The sequence below is a fragment of the Condylostylus longicornis genome, unplaced genomic scaffold, assembly GCF_029603195.1.
Source record: "Condylostylus longicornis isolate FDR11 unplaced genomic scaffold, ASM2960319v2 ptg000005l, whole genome shotgun sequence".
Taxonomy (NCBI): Eukaryota; Metazoa; Arthropoda; class Insecta; order Diptera; family Dolichopodidae; genus Condylostylus; species Condylostylus longicornis.
Genome location: NW_026577974.1, coordinates 3,316,626 through 3,336,051, shown reverse-complemented (window position 1 = coordinate 3,336,051; position 19,426 = coordinate 3,316,626). Strand labels below are relative to the sequence as shown.

Sequence of the window (19,426 nt, the reverse complement as noted above, 5' to 3'; positions counted from 1 at the left end):
TTTTTTGTTATTTATTTGAGAAAATTTTGTAAAAATATTTTTAATAATTTTATTAAAATTTATAGGTACCTTAAATTAATTATTACAGAATAATTTAATTAAGTTGAAATAGTTATTTCAATAAAATTTAATTTTATTAATTTGATTAATTTTAATTATTAAGAAGAGAGTAAGGTTGCCCTCATACATAAGTACAACTTTCAATGAACTTTTTATAAAATTATTTAATAAACTCTTTACCTATATATTCAAAATTATTGCACAAATATAATGGTATGAGTTTCATAGTGTACTGCGCGAATGGTTGCAGTGACCCTGAGGATACTACTTCCCCACTCGGTTCCCTTAAAAATCTACGAATCTACGAAAGTCTTTCAAGCATAAACTAATTTTTGAGTGTAAACTAAGTTAAATGGGTAATGATTCTGCGAATACATTAAAAATTTTTGTTACGATAAATTTTCAAGTTTTCTTCTTGGTACGCAACACAGAGTCGCCTTAAATGCTTTCATTAAATGTTGAAGGTTAAATAAATTGTTCTGGGTTTTTTCGTTATTTAATTTTCAATTTTTTTCTAGACCCTTTTTCAGCAAAAATGACCGTTACTTTTTTTTAAAAAAAAAAAAATTCCAATAATTTTTTTAAGTATTTCATTTTAAAGGTAGAAAAATGCGAATTTTTCTGCAATATTTTTAATGTACCCGCTAAAAGCTTCGCTGAACATATTTAGGATATTAAAGAATTTACATGCGCGATTACATATATCCATTGTCAAAACACTTTAGAAGAGAAGACTAACAAAATTACCAAAAAAAAAAAAAAAAAAATGTCAAAAATTAAAATATTTTTTAACTAAAAATCCTTCCGCCTATCCTTAAAAATTTTTATGGTTTACATAAATTTGACGGTGTATTATTATTGTTATTATTATGACTGAAAATTGCGCCGAATTCTTATAAAAAACGCGGCAGATTTCAAAGAAAATATTTATTTATTTTTATTTTTTGTTTTATTTGGAAATTTCTAAATTTTCCAGTTTTTTCATGAAGAATTCTTAAATATTATGCGAAACTAAGGTAATGTTTTTTTTTGTATTATATTGAGAATTTTATTGTTTTATTACTCAAGTGTTAAAATTTTTTTGAATGTAAAAATATTTCGTGAGCTTGTTAAAATCGAATCGAACATACAACTACAACGTTTTTCAGCTCTTTTACTCTTTGTCTTTATTTTTTTCCATAATTTTGAAACTCAAAATAAATCACATATTTCTATATTCTATATTTCTAATATAATTGTGTTATACCAATTATTCTCAAATCGTTCCTACACAATTTAAGTAAAAAATTGCCCTATAGAATTAAAATAAAATGCTAATGAAAAAATGTTTGTATATTGTGTTAATTAAATAATTTAAAGAGAATGTAAGTAACGTTCAGCACTACCTTTTTACCAAGTTAAATTTTATACTTATATAACACTGTTATATATAGAAAACTAAGTGTTATATTTAATTAATTTATACATTAATTTATTTGACAAATATTCACGTTCTTATTTTATGACTTCTTTGTCATAAATACGCATAATATTAAAAAATCGGACAATATAATTAGAATATTGTTTTAAATTTCAGGTTTTTTTAAAACTTTTTAAACTTATTTACTAAAACAATATACGTGTAATAGTCTATTAATGAAATAAATAAACAAATATTTCTCTTTTTTAACACGAGACGTATTGTTTAATTATATTCTAAAAATCTAAACAAATATATTATTTATTTAAAGCTCAATTTATTTTTATTCTATGGTATTTTCAAATTAACACCAAAAAAAGTATGTATAACAATTTTAAAATAGAAAAAAAAACTGGAATATGAACTCAAATTTCCCAATTACGGGTTATAGCCCTTAATTCTATTTATACTTTTCCCTATAATTGACTCTGAATTCGGTTAAAATATTACAATACCAAACATTTAGTATTTTCGTATAACATTTACTAATAAAGTAATAAAATAAAAATATAATCTTCTTATATTTTTTAATCTAAATATAGTAGTAAAATATCATATAATAGTAGTGACTTATTATTATTATTATTGTTATCATTATACTCTTTGAAATATTTGTAAAAGTTGAATTTTGATAACAGTTTTGAATGTTTGGTAAATAAATAAATCAATGGGGTGCCGAAAATTATACATGAATGGTATAAAAAATATTTATAAACAATACCAGTAAGAAGTTAAAAAGATGTTTGCTGTTCCGCACATGCATTTCAATTTGTGAATATCTTTCAATTTTTATACAATCTTTTAAAAAACTTTTTGTTTCACTAGAAAAGCAATTAATACGGTTAAGCAACAGGATTCAAAGTTCCCATATCATTTTCTCATTTATGTTGTATATTTAGAAAATTCTGTATTAAAATATTAAATTCAAACATTTACCATATTTTAGTTCTCTTCGAACATTACAGAGCATATCTAAATCGAACATTTTTATCTGATTTGTTTTGTATTAAGTAGTGTAACATTGTTTTTGTACAAATCCCATGTGTATACCTACATATATGGATGTACATAGGTACATGCAATATGCATTCATATTTTTAAGGTAGTTACAATCAAATCATTCATGTTATAATTGAAATTTTATTTAAAATTTTTTTTTTTGTTTCAAATAAATGGAAACTAAGAGAAAAATTTAAAAAAAAATTTTTCAAGAATTGTAGATGTCCTATTTTGCGTCTAATTATTTTATTTTGAACATAAATGCAGTAGGTATGTACAAATACACATATTATATTATTATTTACCTACCTGAAAATTTTTGAAATGCAATATTATATTGAGTATATTTTGTATGTCACCTTGTTAAAGAAATAAAACAACAAAATGTATGTTAGGTACCCATTCATTATGAAAACTGTAGTTTTAGGTAACAAAACAATTATTTACACTATTTATGCATAAATATTATTATCATAATACTGTGAATATGACAAAATGTTATACTATATATCTATTTATATATTATGATCCCAAATTACATACAATACAAACATATATATATAAGTAAAATTTATATTTTTATATGGAAGGGTATTGGAAGTATACTGGTAGGTATCTACAATTAAAATTTTCTGTTAAAACATGTTGTTCACGTTATCATTATAATAAAATTCTTAAAAAATTTTAAATAACATTTGGTAGATTTAGTTCAGTTTTTAGGTATAACTATTTATTTTTACATAAATTATTTATTGCCTTCCATTTTATAATACTCTTATACTAAATTAATTAACTTTAAGAGAAATAATTAACAAAAAATTTTTACATTCATAATTATTTTACATTTTTTACATTGATTAATATCAAAAATTGTTTTCTTGAATGAATTTTTTTATAAAATACTAAAAATTTAACAATAATTAACAAATTAATTTTGTGAATATACTAGTATACGAGTGCATACCATATTCTAATAAAAACATAAAAATATCCTGTTGTTTTATGTACTTAAATATTATGTGTATACCAAGTACATGAAAATTGTAATTTATTATTATATTTTTATTACTTTAAATTTGTACAAAATATTAAAGTATAACTACCAGTTGATGATTTTGAGGTTTTAATTGTTTATTTTATTTCAACATTTACAATACCTAAGCATATATCAATTATGATAATAATTATACACAATAATAATGTACTATATTATGTATAACACAAATATGAATGTTCCAGCTGATTATTATATAAAAATTTTTAATAAAAATATTTAGTGTTCATTCATTTTTTAATTAATTAAAAATTAATAAGAATTTGTTATAATAATTTCAAATTTGTATAAAAGATATACTTATGTCTATACATAAATATAATTATATTCTTAATTATTATACAATATAGTATAACAATTTGATATCTTAATAAAATAATAAAATATATTATTATATTATTATTATTATGACGCACATATTATATTATTTTATTATTTATTGTCATTATTATTGTGTGTAATGATTTGTGTATCTAAACAAAATATTATAATAAATTATTTTTACTATATATATATAAATTTATTTACAATAAAATTACTTAATTTTATATTGATAATAATAATAATCATAAAATGTTATACATATAAATGTACGAGTATAATAGTTGGTGTCATAAAAATTATAAGATGAAATTTTATATACGTATAGGTAGTATTGTCTATACTTATACTTATATCTCCATGTTAATTAAATTAATTTATTTAAAATAATATATACAATGTTATTTAATATAATAATAATAATAAATATGTATATATAGTGTTGTTATTATAGTATAACACAAATATTTGATAAACTGTAATACACAAAATAATTATTATTATGAATTTTGCAATTTTAATAAAATTTTATTTGTAACAGTAAAATTTTCAATATTTGTAATATGTATATATGTATATACAGATAATAAATTAAAAGTGACAAATTATTTTTTTTTTCAGGTTTTTTCAATTTTATGAAAGTTATTTAATATTATTGAAAATTAAATTGTAATATGAAGTTATTAAAAATTGATTATATATGTAAAATAATTTTATATACTGAGAAATATTAATTGATAATAATTTTTAATTGTTATTAAGTTCAATTATTTCAAATATTTTGAAATAATTTTTTAATAATAGAAAATATTTTGGTGGGTATACATAAAATTCAAATTAATTCATTTTGCTTGTTTAAATACCTTGATTTTATTACAATATTAAAAAATCATAATATCAAAATTAATTTACCGTTTAATATTATTCATTCTTGTCGTTTTCTCATTAAAATTCTCTCTAAACTAAATAAAGAGCTACAACAATAAAAGAAGAAGGTAATAATAGTATAATTTATAAAATATTGATTTTACTAATACTGCACTACTACAGTTCTACGCCTACCGCGTTGCAATCTCCATTTGTAGTCTCATTTGTAGTTTACTCTCACTAATTTTTAAATAATTTTTATTATTATAGAGATAAAACTGTTTTTTTTTGCTCTTATAAGTACTACACAAGTATACAATTGAAATACACAAATCTTGGATTATTTCGAGCTTATCATACGTATATAAAATTTTAAATAGTCATTAAAATTATAAAATTGTTTTATTTAAATAAGTATACATTGCCTATTGCTTTTGACAATAAAACCAAAAAATATATATAAAATTAATTTATTTATTTCTATTTTAATGACATTAAAAGCTATAACAGCAATAAAACATATTTTATTTTATAAAAATCATTCAAATTAGTCATAATTAATTAACGGTGAAAATTTAATATTATTAAATTTGTTAATTAATATTATAAAATTTATTATATCATTATAATATAGGTAATTTAAAATATATTATATAATAATTTTTAATTAAGAATAATTAATAGTGTTAAATTGCAAAAATAATTTTTTTTTAATATAATTTGTAATAGAACATTTTAACCACATATACAAAGCAGTACTACAACTCACTATACCAGTAATTACAATGTGATTAATTTGTAATAACAAATGTTTGTTTTGCATTTTAATCAATTCTTTCAATGAATTTGCTTTAATAGTTTACTTTAATTATCGTTAGTGCAAACATTATTTTGTCCTCTACGTTAAAATTTACACCGCCACTCGAAAACATATAAATAACCCGTTGTTATACCTCCCGATCTCTCCTCTTACCGCTCCCATTCAGACCAGCTGAAATAGAATTCACTTAAGACCGAATAAAATACCTCGCAGGTATCATTATCACGGGACTCTCCTGAAACCTCAGTCCTTTTCTCGTGGCATATAAATGCTAATCAGACTTACGGTATCTCGTAAATTCCCCTATATTATAACACCAACATCCTTCCATCAGAAAGTGTGACGTAAATCAAGCTTTAGCTATAGTTTTCTTGTAACGTTACTTGTTGTTCTATTTACCCATTTGAGATTGGTTTACTCTACTGCTTTTCGCCTCCTCAAAATTATACTGTCGTCTCTTAAAAAATGATGAAAATGGAACTAAACTTCATAATCAAGCCGAAAAATGCAATCAAATGTAAGCGACAATGTGGTCTTCCGTATTCTTCTTTCACGAGCGTATTGATGCCAGGAAAAACTATGACACTATTTTTGTCATTCTGTAATATACGGCAATATAACTTGGGAGCGACGTTGTGAGTTGTTCTGCCTATTATGTGAGTCCTATGTTCTATTTATCAGATAGAATTTCTAGGGTTGTTCAATGTCTCCAAAGCTCGTTCGACTTGTTCGACCCACGGAACACCTTCGTGCCCGAGGTATCCTATCCATTATTTTGCTATAAATGTTACACAATATTTATAAATATTGTGTAACAATTATAAGGTGTTCCGTGGTAGTTACACGTGGTAGTTCGTGTTATACTGAATCAGACTGTCGCAATCAGACAGTCTGATTCAGTATAATGTTAATTCAGTATGATAGTCTGACAAACAGACAGTATAATTCTGTTGAATATTAGACACTATAGAATTCTATGACCTAGGTGATATGATAAAATGTTACTAAATTTTTATAGCAATCCTTTTTGCATATCATCAAATATTGAAGCTGGATAAATTTACTTTTATTTCGAAATAATCACAATAATATTCATTAAGAATCCTTTTTTTTTGATAAAATTTATTTATTTTTTTTTCAACTTTACATAAAACGATTTCTATTTATTTATGCGCATATAAAAATAAAATAATTAATTTTCGAAAATATCCTTTAAATTATTATAATAAAAAATATGATGTCCAGTTATTTTTTTTTCTTATTTTATCTTTAAAAATTTTCTGATAAACTTACAAAAAAAAGGATATAAAAATTTTAAATCGCTTGAGGATTAAATCGATTTTTAACCAATTCTTAAAATACATATAAAAAAATCTGGGAAATTTCCACCAATGCAGAAAACAACAAAAAAATAAAGAGGCCATTGTTGTAATCCTTAAACGAGCATAAACATTTATCTTCAAATTGAGGGCAGCATAAATTTACAAAACCACAAAATGAAAAAAAAAAAAAAAAAAACAAAATGTCGGCACTTTTTGCGATCATCATAACATTTTACCAACTTTATTTTCAAAGTAGGAAAAAGTTGTTTTCACCTTACGAGATTCTGAAACCAATGCTCCATATTATACAAATTCGTTTTTATAAGAATATAGAGAAAATTTCAATTGAATTATTCTTGAATTTGAATGTGAATTACTGCATTCCTTATTTCCCAATACATTAGTGCAAATCCCTTACACCCTTCTCTTCAGTTAAACAAACATTAAGTGTCCGGGTATGTCCAAGCGTCTTGTGACAATGCAGCCAACACTAATATATTTTCCGTAGCCTATTGTGTAGCTCTATCCAAAGATTTTAACTATTCCCGCACACCAAAATTTGAATGAATTATCAAAAATTAGTGTCTCCTAAATCCTTAGTATGCCTCTTCATTTGACAAGCTATACCTACAACGAAATCCTTCTTGGAGTGACTAATTCTCGGATCATTTCGTCTTTTTATTTTACGGTATGTATGATCCCCCGAGAATCCATATTTAAGAACTTTCTATTGTTATATACCACTATTATCTTTGTTATCTTTCTATTGTTCTCTCCATTGTATTTAATTATTGAAAAATTAAAAGTTCAAATATGTTTCTGTTTTTTTATCTCAGTCATAAGCTCACCTCGTGTTCTTGATAAAATCGATGTACATGTATATTACTCCAAAATATTAGGGGTCACTTTTATAAATTTTTAGAGAATGGTAGTTTTCAGAGTTCAAAATGCAATATTGGAAAAAATTTTGAACAACTCAAACTATAAAGTTCAAGGGAAACTATGACCCTTTAAAATACACTGGTTTTGGGTTTTATATGTTCGCACAAATACATTTCTCAACTCATATGCACGCAAATACACACCAAGATATACATAGTTAATATATTTTTCATATACATATTTAAAATTTCCATAATATTTAAATAAAGCCGATTGAACTTAGGTTAAACTAACAGAATCAGAATAAAAAAAAGCATTAAATACAAAAATATAAAAATTTTTAAAAAATACACGAAGCATTGTGAGAGTTTTAAGGCACACATACGAGTATAAATCAAAAATGACTTAATGTAAACGAAACGATTTAACAAAAAAAAATATTTATTCTTTATAATTTTATAAGTCCATTGGGTATTCAATTCTGAAGGATTATAAATTTCTTGATTGCGTAAATATTAAAATAAAGCATTCATAAAAAAAAAATATTCGTTATGTATTCGCATTCATTATGTACTTTGTAATTATTATTATAAATATTCCATTTGCAATTAATGTACAGTTTATTCAACACTTCAATATTTTTTTTCATTGGGTAATTTTAAAAATATCGCAATTATTCAATATGCATTTGATGCCTTTATCATCTGCTTTTCCGAATTATATATTGAACACTCTAGTTGTGAAAAAAATATTGAATTCAGCAATTCGTCATAATCACTGGAATAACTATAGTTCGAATCAAACTGATTGCAAAACATTAGAGAAACATATAGATGCAACGTCAATATGGATTCAGGCAGGAATGCAAGACCCATTGAAACGTTTTGTTGCTGAATTAGTCAATTGACATTAAATCTGCATTTGTGTAGACGCCCAATGAAGAGCACATACGAAAATAACATAAATTTATTGATATCTTGCACATAAATTCGCTAAGAACCAATTTGTTGCAATATACCACACAAATACCAAATTCAGCTTATACATACCATTTGCTGAATTGTGTATTAGTACAAAAGTATTGCAATTTGAATATATAAAAATATATAATTTTATTTTAAACACAACCACGATATACGTATAGATTGGATGCATTAAAACACTAATTGTTTCGAATTTTTCATCATGCATTCAATATGCATTTGTAGTATGGCCGTCATATTTCAAAATAAAATCTTTTTATTTTACAATATATTGTTACACGCCCCTCTAGTATTCTGTTTCGATTTTAATTTTTTCTCTTTCTTCACTTAACAATACGAATAATAATAACAAAATGAAAATGAAAAAAAAAATAAAATTAAAATGGTCCAACCTATTCGATTTATTCCATTTTTTTTTGTTTTTTTTTTTTTTTTAAATAAAAATGGAAAGAAAATAAAGGTGGGCTTAAAATTTTGCTTAATTAAATTTTTATATTTTCAAAGACATTGAGAACATTCAATTTAAATTGTTAAAAAATACGCCAAGATTGAATTCACTTTAAAATTTATCGAATGTTGATCATAGACGAAATATGGCGTGAGAGAGCGGAATAGAAGTATAGTAATAAAATATATAATAATGGAATCGAATAGGAGCAACGAGATTAGTGACGAGCCTTCTTTCGTGCGGCCAGTCCCTTTCACTGGGCTACCAATGTCTGCTATTTGCCATTTTACTTGAACGAGAATCAAATTTTAGTAGGGATGTCACTGAGGGATGCCATCATGCGGGGCTGTTGCTTCCATCTTGCTATAGAAAGGTCTCTTCGGAGTTGCTGAGGATGGATGGAAATCAGGTTCGTGCTGTTAATAGCTTCTTCACTGTGCATTATCTACTTTAATATCATCTGCACAAATCGGACTCCCTTTTATGTGGATTCTGACGGCCATACATATTCTGTGTGACTGTCCTGCTATTTTCAAGCAGGGCGGACTGCGGTGACCGGAGAAAAGGAGTTCCTTTCTCCATATCTTTCTCCAGTAATCTACAATCTAGAAGATGTTGTTCACAATTAATTGAATTTACCTCAAAAATTTTTCAATTATGGGGTTTAAAGTTCAATCAGCTTCCTTTCAATATTTAACTAAATTTCAAGAACGATAATGTCATTGTATTTGCTTAGTTTTTCTCTGACGAGCAATGGCGAATACTTATACATACCATTACGACAGTACAAATTTATCAAAAACTACTTAATTATATCACATACAAAACGTAATTCGATCACAAAATATTTTGTTTTAGAATTGCCAGCAATTCAAATTCGATTTTAATTTCAAATTTTTATTAAATGCTCCAAATATGGTATTAAGTCCATAATGCAACAATTTAAAAATTAAAATAAAACTTTTTCCAAAATCAATATAAAATTTAAAAAATTTTTATTGAACAAACAATTATAACTGTTATACATATACTATTATTAGATTATTAGTAAAATTGTATTATACCACTTTGATTAGTAATTATTCATTCAAACTTTCATAAACAACAGCAATAACATTAAACGCGATATTTCAAAATTTGTTTTATATTGCACATAAAATATACAGCGCTAATATTCATTAATTACATTTAAAAACTGTTATATTAAATATTCACTCTTATAATTATATACACTCTTACATTTCTAAGTATTATACGAGTGGTATGTGAATGTGTATACAATAAAAAAAAGAAAATACTTTAATATTAAAAACTTAAGTCACCATTTTGCCATGTCAAAAAGGCATTTAAACTTTTTAGCAAAACAGCAAACTCAAAAGAGAAAAATTAAACTTTTTCTAATTAAAATGATTTTTTTCATGAAAATTAGGTCAAAAAACATAAAACAAATGTGGCTATGAAAAAAACTTCTATAAAAATTTTTTTATAAAACTAAAAAATAAAAATTTTCTCAAATTTGAAAAAGAAAAATAGCAAAAACAATCACACAAATAATAAAATTAATTACAAAACATTTCATAATTTTTCAGAAAAAGCATATTGCAGTATCCTACATAAATTGAATATTAAATTTAATTAATTTTATTGTAAGAATAATATGCACATGCACATTTGGTACGTACGTACGCCTGCTTAAGACATCAAATCAAAAAAAAATATTGGAAAAGTGATTTTTAGGCCATAATAAAATCAAGTTTAAAGTTTATTTTAATATATGGGAAGACTCAAGGGGCTAATATACATATGTAAGCTTGATATATGTACATATGTATATCAGCTTATACCTACCAAAGACATTGTAATAAATACCATGACAACCTGCCAAAGTATAACATTTAAAACAGTCTGCTACATAAAATTTTTGATAACATAAAATTTTCTGAACTTTATTGTTAAACACAAGCTCCGCATTAATTTGAATATTTTTTGTTACGATTAGTTTGACCCGAATTGTTAGTTTAAATTTAACTTAACTATTTAGAGGCAATATTTTTAAACTCTGGTGTATCACTTGTGTTAATATTCTCCAATGGTATTTAAAAAAGTTTTTAGTTGCTCTGTTTTGCAGTCTTTGAAGGTGTGCTGTAGGTATTTCATCAGATTTGAATTGAACACGTTGTCGAAACGTAGAACATATTTTAGTACTTTTTTTTTAATAATTTTGAGTAACCCCGAAATTCTGCTCGGCCTTTCCATTTATGATTGTGTAATATTATTCCAAGTTAATTCATTGTTATTTCAGATTTGACATTGTACTGTATTGCTAGACTATTAGCAGGTTTGGCTTGATTTTGCTGGTATTTATTTTTAACTTGCATACATATGTTCAGACATCCAATTATAAATTGTTTGCATATTCTTGTTTACAACATCTTATAGGTAGCAATAATATTGTTTTCTGTAAATAGTTCAAAAACTTGTTGAAATACTATCATAACATAGTTGGAAGATTCCTAACATTTTAAATTTTTTCAATTGGTTTCCATATATTTCGCGGCCAATACCATGTACTCATCTTTTTGCTTACTGAGGAATACAGTAATTTCTTTAAATAAGCCGCCCAATTTAGAATGATAGTCCTTACATCCCTCACACACAAAATACTGCAACAGGAAAAAAGAATGTGTAAAGTTTTAGCCAACTTATTTGTAAATATCGAAGTTATCGTAGTAATACTAAATTGCAGTTGTAGAAACTTTATAAGACTCCTAATAATCATACGAAAGCTTGCGTACATATTATATCGAATAAAATAGCGAATTTTTGTACTAAACACAAAATTTTTCCCCTATGACTAAGTATAAAAAAATGATTTCTAATTGAACCCAATTTATTTTTCAATTAAGACATTAAATATTGACATTAAATCATTTTTTTTATTTTAAACATCAATTTTTTTTTTTTTGTTTTCTTTTATCAAACAGAACACAAATCAATCGCATAATCAAACAATTCAATACAAACGAACATAAAACAAAAAATTGTCAAATTTCTGACATTTATTTCTTTATTTATAATGCATATACCAAAAAAAAAAAAAATTTATTTATTTGATGAAAAATTTTTTAAATTTCAATTTTTTTATTTTTCAACTCCAAAAATGATTTATGGACCCTTAGACCAACTAAAATTATTTTTTATTTTCATTTCTTTACTTTTGGTTTTATGACTTTGATATTTCTATCAAAATATAAAGACATCAATGATCCCCTAGTTTTTTATAGGACGACAGAATAATTTTTTTTTAAAAGAATAACTAGGCACTCTTGTTAAACAAAAACGATTGCTTCTTAATTTTTGGTTCTTCAAATATTTTTAAGTATTTAAAAAAAAAAAATTTAAAAAAAAGTTACACATTTCTGTTAAAATTTTTTTGATTAATTTTTTTTTTTACCATCAACATAAAAATATTAAAAATTCTACTAGATTGTATGTATATGATGGCATAATATTGGTTATGTATCAGTTAAGAAATGTTTTAAAATAAGTGAAAAAAGATGAGCAAACAACAAATTTTCTTCTTTTTTTAGTTCAATCAGTTAGTTGGCAGTAAATTTTTTGATAGAATAAGCGTAAACATATTTTTCGTCTTGCTATCTGCTCGGGCGCCAGTACTGAAAATTAAAAAAAATGAGAATATTACCACAGTATATATAAAGCAGGCTGTATTCAGTTGTATATGTTGGCAACATATTTGCTATTTCAGAGTTATCCATGTTGGGCATTCATGCCATGGCCCATTGGAGCATCAAAACCTTAAAATAAAGAAATATTTACAATTAAAATTAAATTGATTTCCAAAACTATTTGTCAATTTTAACCAATTTTAAAGGGAGACCATTAAAATTCATACCCAAATCTTTTAGAAACTTATCTGGATTTGTCAATCCCAATTAACTTATCTGGATGATTTGGAATCCCAATTAAAAGGCATTTCCTTGTATAATCGAACGGAGACCCAAAGACTATTTGAAAAATATTATTTTTTTAAAAATCTATTGAGCAAAATTTTTTCTTTAAAATTTATATAGCTAATTCAAACTTTGCCTGTTGTACTTGCCACTTTATCAATTCCTATTTAATTTTTCTTCTTCGTTTTCTGACCAACCTTAAATTTCTTATGCTTTTTCTTCTTCTGAAATTTAAATTTATGAACAGCATTATGATTTATGTTTGATAAGCTATTAAATGAATTTTGTTTTTGTTGCCTCTTATTCAAGAAGACGAAATCAATTTTCGATAAAAATAAAACAAAAAACAAAATTATAAAATCAATAACTTTAATCTTTTGAATAGCGAAAATATAATATTACAAATTATAATAAAAATACTAAAAAAATTAAAGGTTAAGGTGTAATAAAATTAGCAGGTGCTTTTTGAAAAAATTTTTCATTTTATAATCAAAAAAATTTAATATAAAAATTAACAAAACGATTGTACTTGGAATTTTTCGAAAAAAAAACCTTTAAATTAAAAGCAACAAAAATCAGTCATAATCAGTCGGATCCGACATAATGGCTTCGCTTCTTTTTAAAATAGAAAAAAAAAATAAACAGAAGTTTTACTTATAAAATTTTTAACAAACGCAGAACAAAGCAGAGTAAAGAAAAATTTCAACAAAAAAAAAATACAAAAAACGAATTAAAAAATTTCCAACTGAGTTAAAAGTGTTAAAGGCTTTATATAGGATTAAACAAAGAAAAACAAAAAAAAGACAAAAATAACAATAAAATTTTCGACTTTTTCATAAAACAAAATGAATTCAATTTTATAACTCTTTTTTTTTTCTAACAAAAAAAAAAATAATATTTTAATGGAATCACCGACACACAAAATTCACCGCCACTAAAAAATATTAATCTATGGGTGTGTTATATTTTACTTAACGGCAATTATCAATTCTCTGAAATGAAAAAAAAGCAAAAAAAAAGACAGTTAATTCCATTTTTTTTTTTAATTTTTAAAATTTCAATCAATTTAATTGAATGTGTGTGTATAAGGACGAAAAAGGCTACATACATAAAATTCGGAATCGTTTTATAAAAATATTAGTTTTAACTTAACAAAACCTAAAAAAAAAAACCCTGATAATTGAGGACATTAAAAAAAAAAAGGGAGAACTTTTTTAGATTTTTCCCTTTTTTTTTTTTTCTTGCTTCAAATGCAATATTTTTTGTCAGCCATAGAAAAAATAAAATTGTTAAAAATTTTATTGTTGATTAGTTGACAAAAAAAAAAATTTTTTTTAACAAAACTAAATCAAAAATAGATGCGTCCCGAAAGTTTTATTGGCAAAGCAATTTAAAATGGGGATAAAATGGAACTTATTTACAATTTGTAGAGTAAATTTGTTTAAAAAAGCTGTAATTATTGCAATTTAGATTTTTAGCTTTAGATTATAATTGCTATACACACCATTCAAACTACTCCCCGCTTTCGTTCCAGGCAGACAGTTTCCAATATTTTCAAGAATTTTCATAAAAACTGCGTTTCAGACACACATTTGTCATATTTTGAGGAATGTTAGTAAAAACTGCGTTCCAGACAGACATTTTTCCATATTTTAACGAATTTTCGTAAAAACAGCGTTCCAGACAGATATTTTTCCATATTTTAACGAATTTTCGTAAAAATTGCGTTCCAGACAGATTTTTCTCCATATTTTAACGAATTTTCGTAAAAACTGCGTTCCAGACAAACATTTTCCCATATTTTAACGAATTTTCATAACAACTGCGTTCCAGACAGACATTTTCCCATATTTTATGGAATTTTTGTAAAACCTGCGTTCCAGACAGATACTTTTCCATATTTCAACGGATTTTCGTAAAAACTGCGTTCCAGACGGACATTTTCGCATACTTTAACGAATTTTCGTAAAAACTGCGTTCCAGACAGACATTTTTCTCTATTTTAACGGATTTTCGTAAAAACTGCGTTCCAGACAGACATTTTCCCCAATTTTAACGAATTTTCGTAAAAACTGCGTTCCAGACAGACATTTTTCCATATTTTAACGGATTTTCATAAAAATGGCGTTCCAGACATACATTTTTTCATATTTTAACGAATTTTCATAAAAATTGTGTTTCAGACAAAAATTTTTCCATATTTTAACAAACTTTCTTAAAAATTATGTGCCAGACAGACAGTGTTCCATATTTTAATGGATTTTTGTAAAAACTGCGTTCTAGACAGACATTTTTCCATATTTTAGCGAATTTCACAAAATAGGTCCAGTGCATTCCTCTCCCATTATCAAAAAAACATGACAAATAATTCAATATTTTTGAATTTTGCATATAATTCAATTTCATAACTTTAAAAATTTTAAAGATAAAATTTATCCTTTTCTTAATAAATCTTTAATATGAGTACCTATATATTCAAAGAAAATTATCTCATTTTTCATTTACACTCTTAATGTGCATTCATATGAGTCATAATTTTTAATGGTCCCTTTTTATGTATCCAAAGTATTTTCTTAATGATCTCTTCAGAAAATCTTCAAGAGTAATGTTTTATGTAGTTGAATTTCTGTAAAAAAAAACTCATAAAATTCTTACTCCTTTCCTTTTTTAATTTTTTCCTGCTTATTTTTTTCTTTTTTGCATTAAAAGTAAGAGGTGCAATATAATAAATGAATTATATTTAAATCCTTTTTTTCATCCTCTCAAGGACCCTTACTTTAAAATTCAAGAAATGCTTTTTTTTTGTGAAAAACTTTAATGCAGTACACAAAATATTAAGTTGTTTGATAAAAAAAGAAAATAAAGCACCCTTAAGTAGCTTTAATTATTATTGATATTTTTTGTAATTTGTATAAGAGTTTCGTTTTTCTTCTTATTTCAAAGGTAATAAATTATTTAGTGAAACATTAAATGTATTAAATTATTAAGGAAATAGATCTTAAAATATTATTACATTTGTAATATTAATTACAGTACTATTGCGCGTCAAAATATAGTTTCAATGCTTTATTATGTTCGAAATTAATACTTTTGGTTCGAGCGCAAAGAAAATTGTATGATTGTGAGCAATGTTGTTCACTCATACCTACACTTGTATTACATCGTACTATAAATGGAACACTAATATGTTTGCACTTACTTATATTAATTTTTAAGTTAATTTCAGGGCAGACTCAATCACACCTTTTCAGTAATCAGACCTCATCCTCTAATACCTTCAAATTTGGACGAACAAGTATGACCAGTTCTTGCACCGGCCTTATAAAAGGAGTTGCTACTTCCGTCTGAGCGAGACCGTCAGCTTCCTGAATTCCTTCTACACCGTAATGATCTGGAACCGACATCAAATTTACCTTGTTTTACCTAGTTGAGGTAGAACAGACGAGAGGAACCCAAGGGCGACCCGATTTTTCGACAAAATAACGATCCTCCACCTGCTGAGGTTTCTGCTGAAACAGTCCGAAGAGCATAATTAAATATAGAATATGTTTCAGCCTGAAATATTGATGAATGGTGTAATCTCATCCGCGTAAGAAATCATAGGTCCATCCCATTTTTTCACTCTCCTTGGTTGATCTCCCTATCTAAATTCAACTATACCAAACAATTACTTAAACGATTCACTTTTTACCAATAATGTTTTTATATAAATACACGTATGTATGTGTGTATGTACATATAATGCACAATATATTCTTAACATGTGATCAAATTACAATTTTAACAAAAACTTTTCCCTTTTTTTCTTAAGAAGCAAAAAAAAAAGCAATTCAGTACATTTTTATGTTTACAAGTTTTTCATTCCATTAAAAGTTTTAACAAGCGCATCTTATTAGTACACCAAGTTTTTTTAACTTTTAAAATAAACTAACAAGAGTTTGTGAGAGAAGCAATGAGCAAAATTTAAAAAAAAAGTTTTTAATTTTTAACATGAGCAAAAAAGTAGAAAGAATTTGCAGTTTTGTTATAATTATGAACCAGGAACATTTTTTGAAAAATTAAGTATTAAATTATTTTCAAATTTGAAGGCAATTATGCCTTCATATTAATGAAAGCATCAAAATAAGCGGAGATATTCGTAAGAAAACCTTTTCACCCTCCAGCTTCCAAAGTCTTTTTTAAGAATATCCGTCTGTCTCTTGCCGAAACGAAGTTATACTAGTAACTGAAGCGCAATCATAAAACCAGAAAAAATTAATTTTAATCACCAGTGTTTCGAAACCACTAAAGCTTTTAGCGTGACTTCTCTGTACTTCTCATTATTCTCTTAATTAAGCAAACGATTAAAAACCAAAATAACAATTTGAACCAAAATGCATATCAAATTACCTGAGCAATAATTAAAAATTATACTCAATTGTGTCTCTCATAATTTTCACATTATAATATACCCACAATACCCACAAAACTAATTCTCCTTACCTTTCTTTTTAATTTCAGAAATCAAACTGCTCAGCAACACAATAACAAATTTAATTAACATATGCAAAGCAGTATACAGCTCTACATTTACTCCATATTTTTTATCTCTCTCATAGTCTCATCTTAAGGTAAGTTTGCACAAAACGTAAATGTAAATAAAAGCTGTAGCGAGTAAATCTCTCAATATACAATATGAGCATAAATGCAATTTTTTATTCTCCAATTAACATAAAAAATGTTTAATTTACTTCTTAGAAGTCAAGCTATAAGAGAAAGAAAATCACTTGCTCTCAACATAATTTATGTATTTTGTGTTTAATTTAAAATAATTGTGTTTAATTGCTGTAAAATAATACAGAATTAATTAAAATTAAATTATAGCATAAAATTATAACTAATTCGATAATTTTGTAAAATGATTTCAAAAGTAGAAATTATACTTCTATACCATTGCATGATAATTTGAGTGTAGCTTAAAGAAAATGGGAAAAATATTTAAAAAATTTATAAATTTCAATAAAAAAAATAATAATGGAAACTAATTTTTTGTATATAGCGGTAATTAGAAGAAAAAGCAACAATTTTGGAATTCAATAATGCCAAAGGTTATTAAAAATCATTGTTATACCCTACACCATAGTGAATAGTATATCAGACTGTAAATTTGTAGACTACTAGGTAGAGATATGGGAAAAGGAACACCTCCACTTATACAATCCCGGTCTCAAGTAAATACCTGGAGATATCTTTTAGGGAGTTGGATGCGAGTTCCAAAACACTGTTGAGGTCTTCTTACGAACAGAGGAAGAAGGCTACACATGGACTATGTATAGTCGATATGAGGACAATGCCCGGTGAAAAAGCTAATAATAGCATGAACTAGTTTTCGATCCATCCCGGAAAGTTCTGAGAAAAATTTCCTTAAGCGGGATGAAAAGAATATCTCCGCACGAAGACATCTTTCGAAAGCCACCGAAGGTTTGAAATCTCCTCAACAGTCCCGCGGCCGAACGAAAGTTATCTCAGCTAACATCCGCGCCAACTCAAAAACTCAAAAAATTAACTACCCTGTCTCTATACACGTTGAACAGGAAACACCAGTTTGTACGCACAATCAAAGTTATACGGTGTGAGGCAGACGTCTGAGATGGCTATCCCGAAAACAGGCTCATAGATTAATCATCCACTATTAATAGTACTTTTCTTCCATTTAATAGACTCAAAAAGAGTTAGAACAAAGACTTTCCTGCCCATTCGTTTGCACAAAGTACGCATTATGTTGCCATATTTTTTCTATACAAAAATCTGTGGCTTTCTTAAAATACTTTGATTTACATTTTTATATTTCTTATGAATTTTATTATTCCACCTTAACCATATTTTTAAGAGACCTTTATATTCGAAAGAAATCTTCTGCCAATTATGAGAAATTAAAAAAACAATTTTATAACTTTTTGTATTTAGATAAGAACACCGTCATAATAAAATACTTACAGTCTTTTAATTTTCGAAATTAATAGAATAATATTTTGGTTTAATAAATTTGATCCTTTCGTCCAAAAATGATAAATCCAATAAAACAATTTTTGATTAATATTAAATGAAATTTTTGGAACTTTATTATTAATCCTAAAATCTAAAACAGTTTTATGATGCAAAATCTCATTTTCATATTATAAGGGATTTAAACAATTTTGGATTATTTAGAGAACAATACTGAATTCCAAGAATTAAGCAAATTTTAATCGTTTCACAAAA

General features: G+C 25.4%; 1 long non-coding RNA gene across 1 annotated transcript in view; it reads left to right on the top strand.

The window, feature by feature from the left end:
- Window positions 1-17,920, top strand: part of LOC129615444 (uncharacterized) — a 62,210-nt gene extending 44,290 nt beyond the window's left edge. The window contains exon 3 of the long non-coding RNA XR_008697456.1: window positions 17,687-17,920. This is a non-coding gene — a long non-coding RNA (uncharacterized LOC129615444). The remainder of the gene's footprint in view (window positions 1-17,686) is intronic.
- The last annotated feature ends 1,506 nt before the right edge of the window (window positions 17,921-19,426 follow it).